Genomic DNA, 16,085 nt, shown 5'->3' on the forward strand with positions numbered 1-16,085 from the left:
TCCCTAGGGGAATTAAGTTCCAACATGGGACAACTAAGGGTGGAGCACCAAGAGCATTCCATCCTCCTCCATGAAATTAGAGAAGACCAAAGAACAATGAGAGAGGAGCAACAAAGGCAAGGAAGAGACATTGAGGAGCTCAAGCACTCCATAAGATCTCCAAGAGGAAGAACAAGCCGCCATCACTAAGGTGGACTCGTTCTTTAACTTCCTTGTTCTTTATTTTCCTGTTTTTCGAAAATTATGCTTTATGTTTATCTATGTTTGTGTCTTTATTACATGATCATTAGTGTATATGCCTTAAAGCTATGAAAATGAATCCATCACCTTTCTTAAATGAAAAATGTTTTTAATTGAAAAAGAAGTGCATGAATTTTAAATTTTAAAACAGTTTAATTATCTTGATGTGGTGGCAATACTATTGTTTTTCTGAATGAATGCATGAACAGTGCATATTTTTGAATTTGATTGTTTATGAATGTTAAAATTGTTGGCTCTTGAAAGAATAAAAGGAAAAGGAGAAATGTTATCTGATGATCTGAAAAATCACAAAATTGATTCTTGAAGCAAGAAAAAGCAGTGAAAAGCTTGCAAAAAAAAAAGAGAAAAGCAAGCAGAAAAAGCCAATACCCCTTTAAACCAAAAGGCAAGGGTGATAAAAAGGATCCAAGGCTTTGAGCATCAGTGGATAGGAGGGCCCACAGGAATAAAATCCTGGCCTAAGCGGCTAAACCAAGCTGTCCCTAACCATGTGCTTGTGGCGTGAAGGTGTCAAGTGAAAACTTGAGACAGAGCGGTTAAAGTTGAGGTCCAAAGCAAAAAGAAGAGTGTGCTTAAGAACCCTGGATACTTCTAATTGGGGACTCTAGCAAAGCTGAGTCACAATCTGAAAAGGTTCACCCAGTTATGTGTCTGTGGCATTTATGTATCCGGTGGTAATACTGGAAAACAAAGTGCTTAGGGCCACGGCCAAGACTCATAAAGTAGCTGTGTTCAAGAATCAACATACTTAACTAGGAGAATCAATAACACTATCTGGATTCTGAGTTCCTATAGATGCCAATCATTCTGAACTTCAAGGGATAAAGTGAGATGCCAAAACTATTCAGAAGCAAAAAGCTAAAAGCCCCGCTCATCTAATTAATACTGATCTTCATAGATGTTTTTGAAATTCATTGTATATTCTCTTCTTTTTATCCTATTTTATTTTCAGTTGCTTGGGGACAAGCAACAATTTAAGTTTGGTGTTGTGATAAGCAGATAATTTATACGCTTTTTGGCATTATTTTTAGTATATTTTTAGTATATTTTAGTTAGTTTTTATTATATTTTTATTAGTTTTTAAATAAAAATCACTTTTCTGGACTTTACTATGAGTTGGTGTGTTTTTCTGTAATTTTAGATATTTTCTGGCTGAAATTGAGGGACCTGAGCAAAAATCTGATTCAGAGGCTGAAAAAGGACTGCAGATGCTGTTGGATTCTGACCTCCCCGCACTCATAGTGGATTTTCTGGAGCTACAGAAGCCAATTGGCGCGCTCTTAATTGCGTTGGAAAGTAGACATCCTGGGCTTTCCAGCAATATATAATAGTCTATACTTTGCCCGAGATTTGATGGCCCAAACAGGTGTTCCAAGTTAGCTCAAGAATTCTGGCGTTTAACTCCAAAACTGGCACAAAAGCTGGCGTTTAACTCCAAGAAAAGTCTCTACACATGAAAGCTTCAATGCTCAGCCCAAGCACACACCAAGTGGGCCCAGAAGAAGATTTCTGCATTAATTACTGATTTTTGTAACTCTAGGCTACTAGTTCTCTATAAATAGGACCTTTTGCTATTGTATTACACACTTTTCAGATACTTTCATAGATCTTTTCACGTTTGGGGCTGGCCTCACGGCCATGCCTGAACCTTGTTCTTATGTATTTTCAACGGTGAAGTTTCTACACACCATAGATTAAGGTGTGGAGCTCTGCTGTTCTTCATGAATTAATACAAGTACTATTATTTTTCTATTCAACTCAAGTCTATTTCTTCTCCAAGATATTCATTCGTTCTTCAACTTGATGAATGTGATGATCCGTGACACTCATCATCATTCTCACCTATGAACATGTGCCTGACAACAACCTCTGTTCTACTAGCAATGGATTGAATGCGTATCTCTTGGGTTTCTAATCTAAGATTGGAACCTTCATGGTATAGGCTAGAATTAATGGCAGCCATTCTTGAGATCCGGAAAGTCTAAACCTTGTCTGTGGTATTCCGAGTAGGATCTGGGAGGGAATGACTGTGACGAGCTTCAAACTCGCGATTGTGGGGCGTGTGACAGACGCAAAAGGATCAATGGATCCTATTCCGACATGATCAAGAACCGACAGTTGATTAGCCGATGTTGTGACAGAGCATCAGGACCATTTTCACTGAGAGGACGGGATGTAGCCATTGATAACGGTGATGCCCAACATAAAGTTTGCCATGGAAAGGAATATGAATGATTGGAAGAAGGCAATAGGAAAGCAGAGGTTCAAGGGGAACAAAGCATCTTCATACGCTTATCTGAAATCCACCAATGAATTACATAAGTATCTCTATCTTTATTTTATGTTTATTTTCATCACCTTAAACTCCATAACCATCTGAATCCCCCTGACTGAGATTTACAAGATGACCATAGCATGCTTCAAGCCGACAGTCTCCGTGGGATCGACCCTTACTCACGTAAGGTTTATTACTTGGACGACCCAGTGCACTTGCTGGTTAGTTGTGCGGAATTGTGAGAAAGTGTGATTCACGTTTGAGAGCTCCAAGTCTTTGGCGCCATTGTTGATGATCACAATTTCGTGAACCACCTTACTAGTCATTAGTTTAGTATTTAAGGGATATTTTACGTAATCTTCAACAACTTTACACACTATATTCGAATTTCATATTGTATTTTACTTTTAGTATGAGTTTCTAAACCTCCTAGGTTGAGGGGAGGAGCCCTGCTGAGTCCTATGAATTAATAAAAGTATTACTATTTCTTCTTCTATCCGTGTTTGATTTAATTCTAAGATGTATACTTGCTCTTCAACATGGTGAATAGGATGGTCAGTGACAATCAGCTCTGTTCATCATATTAAGATGAACGAGCTTGACAGACACCCGTGTCTACTTGGGTTCGTGTGAATACGTGATTGGAAAGCGTGAACCGCCAGCTATATTTATACATCTCTTAGACGGCTAATCTATGACTTTGTTGGGGACTTCTCGAGACACCAGTTCAGCCAATTTCTGGGGAGATAAGGGTCTTCGTGGTATAGGCTAGAATCCAAAGAAGCAACATTCTCTGATCCAGAATATTCGACCTTGTCTATGGTGTTTTGAGTAGGATCGCCAGGAGAATGAACTGCTAGAGCTTCACCCTTCGTCAGATTGAATGACCACGGCCAATGGCGTTCAATCTGTAGCAGAGGAGAACAATGACCACGGCCCATGGCATTGATCACATACAGCCTGCCATAGAAGAGATCACTCACAAGCAAAGGAGACAGTAATACCAGAGTTAATTTAGAAAGATAAAGCAACTCCAATCCTCAACTATATTCCTATTATTGACTGCCCTTAAATCAATCCAAATGAACTTCATTCCAATTTACAAATACAAATTATGAATAGTTTCCCCTTTTCATTAAAACACAACCTTTTGATTCGTCTGACTAAGACCTGCAAGATAACCATAGCTTGCTTCAAACCACAATCCTCGTGGGATCGATCTTGACTCGCTCAGGTATTACTTGGACGACCCAGTGCACTTGCTGGTACAACTGTACGAAGGTGTGGGGATTCATGCACCACATAGATTAATCGATATTGAATCAATCAAATAAACTTTTAATACCTGTTCCACTTTTGGAAGACCTTGGATTAAATCACCTGATCTCGATTTTTCACATATAAATGTTACTAATATATCTCCTTCAAAAAAGATGTCTCTAAAATGTCCATGAACTATTGTTAAAAATATGTTAATTTTGTTTAATTTTTATTAAATTTTTATAGGTTTTAGTGTTAAATTCACATTATTGGATTCTACTTTGAGTTTGTGTATTTTTGTACAATTTCAAGTATTTTCTGGCTGAAATTGAGGAGTTGGAGCAAAAGTCTGATTCAGAGACAGAGAAAGCACTGCGGATGCTGTCTGGATCTAACCCCCTTACACTCGAAAGAGCTTTTTGGAGCTACAGAAGTCTAAATGAATCGTTCTTAATGGCTATGGAAATCTGACTTCCAGAGCTTTCTAGAAATGTATAAAAGTCTATACTTTGCTTCAGAATAGAAGGCCCAAAACTGGCATCCAACGCCAGCTTCCTGCCCCATTCCAAGCGTCCAGCGCCCAAAGGAGGAGACCAGCGTCCAAACGCCCAAAGAGGACCCCCTAGCCAGTGTTCAACACCCTAGAGGTCTCATAGCACGTGGATCTCATCAAAGCTCAGCCCAAACACTCACCAAGTGGGCCCCAAAAGTTGATTTTAGCACTAAAAAGACTGTTTTACTATTATGTAATCCTTAGTCATTAGTTTAGTATTTAAGGGATATTTTACATAATCTTAGAGCACTTTCTGCCATATTTCATTTTTCACATTGTATTTAATATCAGTATGAGTTTCTAAACCTCCTAGGTTGAGGGGAGGAGCCCTGAGTTTTATGGATTAATAAAAGTACTACTGTTTCTTTCTCAATTCGTGTTTGATTCTCTATTTTAAGATGTATCTTCGTTCTACATCAATATGAATGCGTTGAACTGGCATAAGGTTATCACATTCTACATGAGTTCAGAGTGAGTCTTTTATTGGACAATGATGAACCACCAGCTTGATTATACATCTCTTAGACGGCTAATCCATGACTTCGTTGGGGACTTCTCGAGACACCAGTTCAGCCAAAGTATGGGAAGATTAGGGTCTCTGTGGTAGAGGCTAGAACCAAAGGCGCAGCATCCTCTGATTTGGAAGATTCGACCTTGTCTGTGGCGTTTTGAGAAGGATCACCAAGGAGAATGAATTGTAGGAGCTTCACCTTCAATCAGACTGGATCCGCACTAACCCTGGGGTTCAAATCTGGAGGAGTATTGGCAGCTGCTCAAACCAGCGTCAATCACATACAGCCTGCCATAGAAGAAATCATTCACAATTGAAGAAGACAGTAATACCAGAGTTAATCCAGAAGGACACAGTATCTCCAAGCCTTAATCATCTTCTTATCACTGCTTATAATCAAACCTTGTAATTCCATCTTTCATTCCTTTTATGCTTTTAACCAAATCCCACAACTCTTACCCACCTGACTAAGACCTGCAAGATAACCATAGCTTGCTTCAAACCACAATCCTCGTGGGATCAACCCTGACTCGGTCAGGTATTACTTGGATGACCCAGTGCATTTGCTGGTTCAGTTGTACGAAGTGTGGGGATTCGTGAACCAACTAATTCCTAGGTAATATCGGGTTGTAGGGTGTAAACTAACACGTGAGCTCATGGCTTGGATAGGACAGACATGCATCATACTTGGTTATGCATCTTTCTCTGTTATGTTTATTGTATGAATGTATGTGTTCTCTATTTGTATTTCATGTATTATCTGTGTGCTTTTGTCTTGTATTTCTTTGTTTGTGTTTTGTTTCTTTGTTTTCTTTGTTTATTGTATGGATATGTCCCTGAGATATTTTGCTTTCTGGTAATAACGACAGAAGTGATTAACTTGACCAATTAACCTGACTCTACTAAGAACTTCTCAGTTCTTACCCTTTCTTTCCCTTCCCTTTCAGATGGAGGCAGGAATACCTTTTTGTGATCTGCTAGTAATCGTTTCGCAAGAGGATTTTGCTCTAGGTATAGTCTTCTGAATCTAAGGTGAAATTTGTTCTCTGTTTATATATATATATATAGACACCGTGAGACCAATCAATGTCTACATCTCATTTATTTACAAACTTTAACCTATATCTTCTATACGAGGTTCCTGATATGTAGCAACTTAATAAGTACCAATGAGTTGCTCCATGATGACGTATGATCGTTCAGAGAAGTAGTAGATGACATTCTGCCTTTTGATGGCATTTCAACTTGACCCATGTTTTGAACACCTAGAATGTACTTTCCCTTGCCTTTGTAGTTTAGAGGGATTAGGTGAGTATAAAGTCTAGGCTAGCCTGGGCATCAGCTTAGGGACTTCTTGAACAGGTCAGGGTCTGGGATGTTGTATGCATATATATGTATATAGTTATTATCTAGCTATTTTTAAGGGTGTTATAACTGAGATTTATGCTTTAATAAAGGTTGGATAACTGAATGTTGTATATATCTGCTTATTCTATTATTATTTATGATATTATCTGTATATGTTCCTACTTGTCAACATAACATTTTCAAAAAAAATTACTCTATAAAATAACTACGTTTTCACGAGTCAGGCTCATATAATAAACAATAGTTATAAAGTTAAGGAAGGCAAGTTGGTAGTGCTCTGCTTCTAGTATGATCATGACATACCAGAAGTTGGGTCATTACATCGTTGCTCTGGATTTTGGAAAAAAAAATAAAGTCAAAGGAGTTCAATCAAGCTCAAGTTTTGGAAACTTTACTCATATGATTTTATTTATTCATATATTTGAAGATCAGAAAACTGAACATCACAATATGCAAGTGCATGGTTGGTAGCACGAATCCCCACACTTTTGTACTGTTGTACCAGCAAGTGCACTGGAAAAATCGGCTGAACTGGTGTCTCGAGAAATCCCCAATGAAGTTGTGGATTAACCGTCTGAGAGATGTATAAATATAGATGTTGGCTCGTGCTTTCCAGTCACGTATTCACACGAACCCAAGTAGACGCGGGTGTTTTTCAAGCACGTTCGTCTTAATGTGATGAACAAAGCTAATTTGTCAGATCATCCTATTCACCACGATGAAGATCGGATATACATCTTAGAGATAGATCAAACACGGATCGGAGAAGAAACAAAAATACTTTTATTGATTCATAAGACTCAGCAGGGATCCTCCCCTCAACCTAGGAGGTTTAGAAACTCATACTGAAGTAAAATACAAAGTAAATGTGTATGATGACTCAAAGAAATCGAAGAAGGTCTGATTTACATAAATAAAATCCTTTAAATACTAAACAGATGACTAGTAAGGGTAAAACAGTCTATTCAGTGCTAAAATCAACTTCTGGGGCCCACTTAGTGAGTGCTTGGGCTGAGATTTGAAGAAATCCATGTGCTATGAGGTCTCTTGGGTGTGAAATGCCAGCTAGGGGGTCCTCTTTGGGCGTTTGTATATTAGTCTCTGCTCTTTAGGCACTGGACGCCAGGAAGGGGGCAGAAAGTTGGCGTTGGACGCCAGTTTTGAGCCTTTTAATCCAAAGCAAAGTATAGACTATTATATATTGCTGGAAAGATCTGGAAGTCAGCTTTCCATAGCCTTTAAGAGAGCTCCATTTGGACTTCTATAACTCCAGAGAAGCTCTTCGGAATGCAAGGAAGTCTGATTCGATCAACATCTGTAATGCTTTCTCTGTCTCTGAATCAGACTTTTGCTCCAATTCCTCAATTTCAGCCAAAAAATACCTAAAATTGTCCAAAAACACAAAAACTCATAGTAGAATCCAAAAATGTGAATTTAACACTAAAACCTATAAAAACTTAATAAAAACTAAATAAAAACTACTAAAAACTATATGAAAATGTTGCCAAAAAGAGTATGAAATATCCGCTCATCACAACACCAAACTTAAACTGTTGCTTATCCCCAAGCAACTAAAAACACAGTAGGATAAAAAGAAAATTAAGATACAATAAATCTCTAAGTTTCCAATGAAGCTTAGTTACAATTAGATGAGTGGGACTTAGTAGCTTTTTGCTTCTGAATAGTTTTGGCATCTCACTATCTATTGAAACTCAGAGATGTTGGCATCCTTAGGAACTTAGAATCCAAATGATATTATTGACTCTCCTAGTTATGCTTATTTTGATTCTTGAACACAGCTTTTCAGAGTCTTGACCGTGACCCTAAGCACCTTGTTTTCCAGTATTACCACCGGATACAATAATGCCACAGATACTTTAACTAGGTGAACCTTTTCAGATTGTGACTCAGCTTTACTAGAGTCCCTAGATATAGGTGTCCAGAGTTTTTAAGCACACTCTTTTACTTTGGACCACGACTTTAACCACTCAGTCTCAAGCTTTTCACTTGACACCTTCACGCCACAAGAACATGATTAGGGACAGCTTGTTTGAGCCGCTTAGGCCAGGATTTTATTCCTTTGGACCCTCCTAACCACCGATACTCAAAGCCTTGAGCCATTTTACCCTTGCCTTTTGGTTTAAAGGGTTATTGACTTTTTCACTCTGCCCTCATTTTCCTGCATTTTTGGGTAGTAATGGATTTTTCTGCTTTTTATTTTTTTTCTTTTTCGCCATTTTTTTCTTTTGCTTTTTTCTATTTTTTCTTGCTTTAAGAATCAATTTTTAGATTTTTCAGATTATCAATAATATTTTTCCTTTTTTCTTATTCTTTTAAGAGCCAACATTCATAAATTCCAACTTCAAATATGCATTATTTAATCATACATTCAGAAAATAAAAGCAAATGACACCACATCAAAATAATTGAACTATTCTTATTTTAAACTTGAAATTCATGCATCTCTCAATTCTTTTCAAAAAAATTTCATTTAAGCAAGGTGAGAGATATATTGGAACATTTTACATCTTTAGGACATCAATGCAAATGATCATGCAACTAGAACAAGAGAAAAAGAAACAAACAGAAAACAAAAAAATAACAGGAAAGGGGTGTAAAGAGAACGAATCCACCTTTAAGGGTGGCATCTAGTGCTCCTCCTTGACGATCCAATCTGATGCTTGATCTCTTCTATGTCATCCCTTTGCCTTTGTTGCTCTTCCCTCATAGCCCTTTGGTCTTCTGGTGCGCATGTACGCAAAACCCACACTATTTTGTACAACATCAACAGTACCAGCAAGTGCACTGGGTCGTCCAAGTAATACGTGAGTGAGTCAGGGTCGATCCCATGAGGATTGTGGCTTGAAGCAAGCTTATGGTTGTCTTGCAAGTCTTAGTCAGGCGAAATCAGAAGGTCTTTTGTTGGATGTGCAAAGCATGTGTTTTCAGGGATAGGAATTATGAAAGGAATAAACGACAGGGTTAGATTGAGAATTGAGAGTCGGAGTTGGTTTGTCTTTCTGAAGTGAATCTGGTAATATTATGATGCACGGAAAACTTGTCTCGCAACAAATTTCCTTCGGCAAGTGTACCGAATTTGTCGTCAAGTAAAAACTCACAATAGAGTGAGGTCGAATCCCACAAGGATTGATTGATCAAGCAACTTTAATTAGAGGAATGTTCTAGTTGAGTGAATCCAGAATTTGAGTTGAGAATTATAGAAAATAAAATGGCGGGAAGGTAATTGACAGAAAAGTAAATACTAGAATTAAAGAGCCGAAAGTAAATGACTGAAAGTAAATTGCAAAATTATAAATGGGAATGGGAGAATTGCTCATAAAAGTAAATAACAGAAATTAAAGAGAATGGGTAAGATCAGAAATGGGGAGTTCATTGGGCTTAGGAGATGTTGCATTCTCCGGATCAATTTCATTTTCATCTCTTCCACAATCAATGCACTCATTGATCTCCTTGGCAATCTTAAGTGATTGAATCACAATTTCTTGTAATTCAATCTCTCAAATCTTGATCAATAGCCAATTTCTTGGTCAATTGCTCATGAGAAGAGATGAAGGATGGTCACTGATTATACCACATGCATTTCCCAAATCAAGTGTTGAGAGGATTATAGTCACATATCCATCCAAACCTAATTTGGTCCAGCATGAGAAAGCATTTCTAGCTTGATCTCTTCATTCCTCTTTCAAGGTTCAGAAGAGATCCAAGTATGAATAGCTTCTTTTCCAAGATAACTACCCAATTGGATGAAGATCGAAAGCTTTCAAGTAAAATCAAAAGAAAAGATAGAAGAAGAATAATGAAAACTAGTATTGATCCATCAAATTACAACAGAGCTCCCTAACCCAATGAAAGGGGTTTAGTTGTTCATAGCTCTGGAAAATAAAAACAAGGATGGAGAATACATGATGAAAACTAGAAGTGCAGAGAAAGTAAATACAGAGAGTAGTTCTATGCCAAGAGGCTCCCTATAATTTCCCAACTCCCAAAATAATTCAAAGCTACTCCTATATATACTACTCTTCTGTTCTTCTAGTTGATTCTTCAAGTCTTGGGCCTTTGGATCTTGAGTTTGAAGCAGTTCTCTTCTTCATTGGGCTTAGCTTTTACTTGCAGAGAGAAAGTATGAAGTGGGTAGGGACTTTGGCTCAGGAAGTTAGTGGTGTTAACGTTCAGTGAAAATATGGGTTCGAGAACGTTAGTGACAATCATCTTTTTCACTAACGTTTCTCACCAAAGTTAAAAGCCACGTTAACTTCAACGTTAGTGGCACAGTTGCCACTAACATTGCCCCTTTATCCTTCGCACACGTTATTGGGACTCAACTTTCCCAATAACATTGAGAAATCTCTCCCTTCCCTACGTTAGAGTCCACGTTAACTTAGTTAACGTGGCTCTTTTAACGTAGGCTTGCCAACCTTCGAGAACGTTAGTGACACTTACCATTGTCACTAACGTTCCAAATTGCCCCTATTTTCCACGTTAGAGTCCACGTTAACTAGGTTAACGTGGCCTTGCTAGCCATCTCCAACGTTAGTGACAAAGTTGAGTGTCACTAACGTTGGCTTATCATTCCCTTATCCACGTTAACTAAGTTAACGTGGGAGTTAACGTGGCTCATGGTGGCATGTGTGGCTCCTTCCAACGTTAGTGACAATGTTGGATGTCACTAACGTTGGTGATCACCTTCCTTCTTCACGTTAGCTTCCACGTTAACTAAGTTAACGTGGGAGTCAACGTGGCTTATTGGGGGCTTGTGTGCTTCCAACGTTAGTGACAATGTTGGGTGTCACTAACGTTGTCGACCATCTTATTTCTTCACGTTAGCTTCCACGTTAACTAGGTTAACGTGGGAGTTAACGTGGCTTAATGTGCTTTGGCCAATGTTAGTGACAATGTTGAGCGTCACTAACGTTGGCTCCCCCCCCCCCTTTCTTCTTAACGTTAGAGGCCACGTTAACTAAGTTAACGTGGACTCTAACATGGCCACTCATGATCTTGGTCCAACGTTAGTGATAATGTTAAGTGTCACTAACGTTCGCTCCATTTCTTTACTTCCACGTTAGAGTTCACGTTAACTTAGTTAACGTGACTCTTAACGTGGGCAATGATGGCTTCGAGAGCATTATTGGCAATCACTTTTCTCATTAACTTTGCAAGTTACTCCCATTCCACGTTAGTGTTAACGTTAGTGTAACTAACGTAGCTACTAATGTGGTTCTTCTTTGCTTCCTTTGTCCTGAAATCAAGCACTAAAGTGCATCAAAGTTCTAGTCCAAGTCATGGGAAATGCAACATCCAATTTGTCCTTAAATTCATGCAAAATCCTCATGAAATCATGTAAAGTGCACAATGTATGCTTGAATCAAGATGTAAGTGAATATCTACCCAAAACTAGCTTATTTCCTAAGGAAATGCATGAAACTACCCTAAAAACAGTAAAGAAAAGGTCAGTGAAACTGGCCAAAATGCCCTGGCATCACAACACCAAACTTAAATCTTGCTTGTCCCTAAGCAAGTACTGGAACAAGAGAATGATGAAATGAATGCTAAAAGAAATGAGTCATTCTTGTGGAAGTCATGTCCTTGATTTTATGGTGGTTTCATGCATAGCAACTTAGGTTCATTCCTGGCTTTCAGACCTTTATCATGTCCTAGAACACTCACTTTAATTGCATCCCATGAGACTTTTATTCATTGATCCTTTTGTTGTTATTTCAGGGCTTATTTGTGTTCTTAGGCTAAGTGTTCTGTAAGGGGGCAACTCTTTAAAATAAGCTTTCAGCCGACACTCCCGAACCAGTTGGTTCAAGGTGCTAGGTGTTGAAGCACCCCTAAGGACTTACTTGCTCAAGTCTCTCCCCCATACATACACACCACAGGCACATATTATGTATTTTCTTTTCTTTAGACCTTGGTGTCCAGCACCTCTTTGGGTTACTAAATGCTTTGTAGTGAGGGTTACTCTTGATAGTGGACTTTCAGCTGATAATCCCGAGTTAGTTAACCCAAGTTACCAAGTGATAAGGCACTCCTAAGAGCTTATTCATCTAAGTAGATCCCTCACACAGGAGCACCACAGACACATGTCTCAAGATTAAAACCATTGGTGCCTAGCCTTATTGCCTACTCTTTTTCTTTTATTCCTCAACCTTGATTGTTCTTTCCCTTTTTCTTATTAGGATCTTCTTATTTAGCTAGTCTCATGGGGTGTGTCTCAAGCATAGTATTCCTGACAGATGGTTGTCTTCCCACCTTATGGTTGAACCAACTTAGCTAACTTATGACCACACCACAAACTCATGAACTTACTCCATAGTATGAACTCCACTCTGGTCTTTTGAAAACACGCATTCTCCTTTCATTTGATTTAAAGGGACAAACATACAAGTAAGCAAAGTAAGGATGCAGTGACATACGGACTAGCAATCATAGACCTCTTTAACTCAAAAACTAAAAAAATGGAATTTAAAAAAAAATTAAACTGAAGTGGAAGCAAGTTCTATTTCATACAAGATCTTCCTTATTTAAAACATAGAGAAAGATGGACCAAAGAAGGAACTCCACCACCTTTTACTCTTGTGGATGTCCATGCTCTCCTTCTTGATTGCTTGTACTCCCACTTCCCTTTTAAAAAAAATTAAGATAAGAAAAATCAATATCATAAAAAGTTTTTAAACTTTTCGGCTAGAATGATAAAGAGAAGAAAAGATTTTTGCTCATTCATGAACTCCAACTACGAACTAACTGTGTATCCTTATATGCACATTGGTGGCACCATGGGGTGACACCAAACTTAGTTTGGATCACTGTGATGAAAAGTTCTGTTCAAAGCTCCAAGACTAGCATGCTCTCTGTTGCATTCATGCTTTCTTGGTACGCTTTGAACACCAAACTTGTACTTCACTATATACTGCAATATAAGGACTTCACCAAGTTTGGGTTGGAATTCATGAATATTGACTTATTCACTAGTAAAAGCTAATAAAACATGGGTTGCCTCCCATGAAGCGCTTCTTTAGCGTCACTAGCTTGACGTTTCTCCTTCATCAGGGAGGTTGATAATGCTTCAAGTCCTCCCCTCTTGCCTTGGATTTATATCCATTGGTTGTATCAATGATCTCTACATGTTCCAAAGAGAGGACTCTGTTGATAGTGAAGACCTTAGGTAACTAAGATAGTACAGTGGGGAGATTAGGGGGGATATCTGGGAAGTAAGCTGATATCACTTTATCTCCTGGAGAGAAGTCTTCCGTAGGGATTTTTTTGTTCCTCCACCCCCTTGGTACCTTCTTCTTTGTCCCTTTTGATGCTGCCTTACTCTTGGCGACTTCATCTTCTAAGGGAATTTTGTTGTTGTCTTCACATGCCTCTGGTGGTTTAGGTTCCTCCAGCTTCTCCTTGAGCTGTGACAATTGCTGTTTGCCTTGTTCATCATTCAGTGAGGTTCTCAGATTTATTGGTTGTGCTTCAGTGCTTGTTTCCTCTGTTAGCATCTCATTATGATCATTGCTTGGTTCTTTATTTTCTTGGTCAGCTTCTTGTGAGAGTTTGAAGACATTGAAGCTGAGTTGTTCATCATGGATCCTCAATATTAGCTCCCCTCGCCCCACATCTATGAGTGCTCTGGCTGTAGCTAGGAATGGTCTTTCCAATATGATTGGGTGAGTGTGACTCTCTTCCATGTCCAAGATGACAAAGTCTGTGGGAAGAAAGTATTTCCCCACCTTTAACAACACGTTTTCCACCACCCCTCTTGCTTGTTTTTGAGTTTTGTCAGCCAGCCTGATGACTACATCTGTGGGCAATATCTCATTGATCTGCAGCCTCTTCACCAGGGATAAGGGCATTAAGTTGATGCTTGCTCCCAAATCGCAGAGTGCTCTATCAAACATTGTTTCCCCTATGGCACAGGGGACATGAAAACTCCCTGGATCTTTTCTTTTCGTTGGTAGCTGTGGTTGAATGAGGGCACTGCACTCCTTGTTCATTACTATAGTTTGCCCTCCCTTGAGTGAGCTCTTCCTGGGAAGCAGCTCCTTCATATACTTGATGTACGCAGGCATTTGTTGGATAGTCTTGAGGAATGGTATGTTCACATGCAGGGATGCAAACAAATCCAGAAATCTTGAGTATATTCTCTTCTCCACAGCACCATTGAGCAGCTGGGGAAAAGGTGCATAGAGTCTCAGCAGCTCCTGTTTTGAGATTTCTGGTTCTTGGTACTCTTTTTCCTCCTTCTCTGCCGAGGTATCTTCAGGTTGTTCTGACAGCTTGCTTGGCTTGTCCTCAATCTCCTTATCACTTACAGTGACCATCTTGCAATCTTCCCATCTTACCTTTTTTTTATCCACCTCTCGGATTCTTCTTTGTGTCACTTGGGAATCCATCTGTGGGTTTGAGAATTTGCTCAGAGAGATACCCCACTTGAGATTCCAACCTCTTGATTGTGTCTCCTTGGTTCTTGAAAATGGCTTGCACTTCTTCCTTGAACACCTTGTGTCTTGAATCTCTTTGCTCATGCCTTCAAGTAGATTCTCAATCCTTGAGATTCTTTCATCAAATGATGATAGGTCAGGCTGAGTAGGGTTATTCTGGCCTTGATATGAATGTGGGAAGGTGTTGTTATGGGGGTGTTGATACGGTCTAGATATGAAGTGTTGGTGGGTTGCATTGTTTGGATTTAGGCGTCTTTCATCAAGGCTTTGATCTTGTTGATTTCTCCACCCAACGTTTGGGTGATTCCTCCATCCAGGGTTGTAGGTCTTGGAGTATGGATCATGGTTTTGCCTAGGTGAATTCCCAATGTAGTTGGCTTGCTCCTGACTACCCTCTGCTTCTTCGTTCACTCCTTCTTGGGTTGTTGATGAAGTGGAGATTGTTGCTACTTGGTTCCTCTCCATCTTCTTGGTGAGGTCAGCCAGCTGCTGGGTAATGAGCTTGTTTTGGGCCAACAGAGCATCTACATTGTTTAGCTCCATTACTCCTCTTGTGTTCCCTCTTTCGGAAGCATAGAAGTAGTCGTTCTCCGCTACTGTTTTAATGACATCTATGGCTTCCTCAATGGTTTTCTTCTTGTTCAAAGATCCTCCGGATGAATGGTCCACGGCCTTCTTTGACTCATAAGAGAGCTCTTCATAGAAAATGTGCAGCTGCACCCATTCATTGAACATATCTGGTGGGCACCTCCTTGTTAGGTCTTTAAACCTCTCCCATGCTTCATATAGAGTCTCACCATCTTGTTGCCTGAAATTTTGGACCTCAGCTCTCAACCTATTGATTCATTGAGGAGGGTAAAATTTTGCTAAGAATTTGTTCACCACGTCTTCCCAAGTTGTCAAGCTTTCCCTTGGGAAAGACTCCAGCCACTTGGCTGCCTTATCCTTGAGTGAGAATGGAAATAAGAGTAGTCTATAGGCGTCAGGATGAACACCATTAGACTTCACTGTGTCACATATTCTCAGGAAGGTGGTTAAATGTTGATTGGGGTCCTCTTGGACACTCCCTCCGAACAAACAGTTGTTCTGAACAAGGGTGATGAGCTGTGGCTTCAGTTCAAAATTGTTGGCATGGATGGTTAGCTTTTGAATGCTACTTCCACAGTTTCCTGGGTTTGGATTGATGTAAGAGCCTAAAACTCTTCTATCCTCCCCAGCATGATTTGCTCGACCTCCTCTGCCATGGTTGTGAGCCTCTTCTTCATGATGGTTTTCCATGTTTGGTTCAAAGTATTCCTCAAAGTATTCCTCCTCTTCTTCAGCACCAACTACACATTTTTCTCTTGCCTCCCTCCTTAGTCTAAGGAAGGTTCTCTCAGGTTCAGAATCAAAGGAAGTTGA

At 39.4% G+C, this 16,085-nt stretch overlaps 1 non-coding gene across 1 annotated transcript; it reads left to right on the top strand.

Moving 5' to 3' along the window:
• The first annotated feature begins 15,414 nt into the window (after positions 1-15,414).
• LOC148563813 (small nucleolar RNA R71) lies at positions 15,415-15,521 on the top strand. The gene has a single exon (XR_015884428.1). It is a non-coding gene; the product is annotated as a small nucleolar RNA R71 (small nucleolar RNA).
• The last annotated feature ends 564 nt before the right edge of the window (positions 15,522-16,085 follow it).

This window comes from Arachis ipaensis, chromosome B5 (assembly GCF_059453495.1).
Source record: "Arachis ipaensis isolate K30076 ecotype BB chromosome B5, ASM5945349v1, whole genome shotgun sequence".
Taxonomy (NCBI): domain Eukaryota; kingdom Viridiplantae; phylum Streptophyta; class Magnoliopsida; order Fabales; family Fabaceae; genus Arachis; species Arachis ipaensis.